The 2,103-nt window shown below is 36.0% G+C and overlaps 1 pseudogene; it reads right to left on the reverse strand.

Annotated features, from left to right (window-relative positions):
• Positions 1-1,216: 1,216 nt before the first annotated feature.
• On the reverse strand, positions 1,217-1,723 carry LOC143604213 (pathogenesis-related protein PR-1 type pseudogene; annotated as a pseudogene).
• Between the last annotated feature and the right edge of the window lie 380 nt (positions 1,724-2,103).

Consider the following 2,103-nt stretch of genomic DNA (forward strand, 5'->3'; position numbering starts at 1 on the left):
TTTCAAATTTCCATAGCCCATATTCCACAAAAGTCACAAGCAATTATATTATTGAACCTGAAACAATAAGTTAGATTTCGTTACTTGATAATAAACATAAACCAAGTTTCCAACCAAAGGTAACTGCAAAAAAATCCATGACAAATTACTAGACCATAAACAATTAGTCAATATGTGTCTTTAATCAGTTGGTAGTAAACCCTCACATGGTGTCCTATCCTTCTACAAAAAACAAGGTTAACAAACAGTCTGCGGCGGCGGAGGTGGGGCTGGAGAGTACGATGGCCGAAAGTGTGGCTGGAGGGCAGCGTCGGAGGTGCGGGTTGAGGACGGCGCTAGAGATGGGGAGAGGGGGTGATGGGAAGAGGGTTGGAGATATGGGGGCTAGGGTTTGTGAAGATAAATGTATGTTATTGTGAATAGGTGTAAGAGTTTAAAAGATGTGAGAAGTGAGTGGTCCATGTCTGTGCCAAAAAGAGGGGCACAAACCTTTTTTTAATGAAACGTCTTTCGGAAAACAAACAGTCTACAAGTCTCAATGTTTGTACGTGGTCTGCACGGCGCAGACAAAAGAGACCAGGAATCTCTTTTGGGTAAAAACAAATGCCCCCTAAGTGTGAGGATAAGGGTATGATTTGGGGTTGGATTTATAGGAAAAGAAACAGAAGTCTTCAACTCGAAGGAAAGAGAGGCGGTTAGAGAAATCAAATTAACCCGAGATGTTTTTCTACTTCTTCAAAGTATATCGAATCATCCAATTTGAAAATGATTCAAAATTAAAATTAAATTAAATAATAAACTCAAAAAGAAGGTTCTTGAATATGGTTTGACTTAACCAACTGGTCTTATTGATATATTAGGTAACAAATATGTCATTGTTAACACGTTCATATGATCCCGTCGTGAAGAGCGACCCCTTTACTAATTATAACAAAAGCATATTTAAAAAAGTGTTGCCAATGTGGCACACCAGGCGGGCACGTGGACAGATGAAGTTTCCACGCGGGCACCGACATTGATGTTTAATATTAAGTATTTGAGAATGATATAATATGGCTTGAAAACCATTAGGCATATTTTATTTATTTATTTATTTTAATCATATTCATTTCTTATTATAGATTTTTTTTCACAAACAGTTTAATTTTACAAGCAGAACATCATCACGTTATATACATCAATGATCTATATATTTAGTTGGTAGCACTTGTCAATTCTAATAAGGTTTTTCACCGATATGGTTTCCTGGAGGATGATAATTGCAAACCACATAATATGCATCATCCACAGAAAATTGCATGCACTTAACCCTCGCACACCTAATGTGGATCGACGCTTTCCAAACCACTTGAGTATAATACTCACATATCTTTGAAGGTAGGCATGAGTTTGAACTATAATTGTAATAAGCCTTCTCTTCAAACCACAGGCTTACTGCCTCCAAACCCGAGACCTCATACCCTATTGCAATATTCTCGCCATATTCTTCGCTCTCTGGGGAGACAACAGGGCAATCGGCCTTCCTATGATCGGCCACGCTTTCTGCAAATTGCGCGACAGTAGTATTCCATGTCAAAGGCCCCACACCAACCTCTTTTCAAATGGCATTGTGAGCATTCACATAATCTTCTGGTGCATTTTGGGTGTAAATGAAATGTGATATCGATATGAATACAACACAAAAAAATGGCCAGTAACATCGGAATCCCATTATGTTTGATTATAGGTTCATGAAAGTTTAAAATGATTTTAGGTCTATTGGAATCAAATGAACTATATATATTAATGATACTAGCTTTTGCACCCGTGTATTACACGGGATTTGTCAAATGATAAAATTAAATAAGTTCTGTTATTTTAAAAAAAATAAATAAAAAAATCAGGTATGATATTTTAATTGTGATTCTTAAAATAGTTTTCATGATTGAAATTGCATGTGACATACCATATTAGTTTTTATTGAAGTTGTTTTGAAATGAACCAAAGTCATCATTTTTTTAAATGATCCATACGTATTCGATGATTGCCTCATGTCAAATCAGAACAAAACATGTAATACAATTGTAGTCTGAAATGTGACAAACACAATTTGGTAATAGGATT

Source organism: Bidens hawaiensis, unplaced genomic scaffold (assembly GCF_021521415.1).
Source record: "Bidens hawaiensis isolate Kalapana, Puna unplaced genomic scaffold, B.hawaiensis_p1.1 tig00064289_1, whole genome shotgun sequence".
Lineage (NCBI taxonomy): Eukaryota > Viridiplantae > Streptophyta > Magnoliopsida > Asterales > Asteraceae > Bidens > Bidens hawaiensis.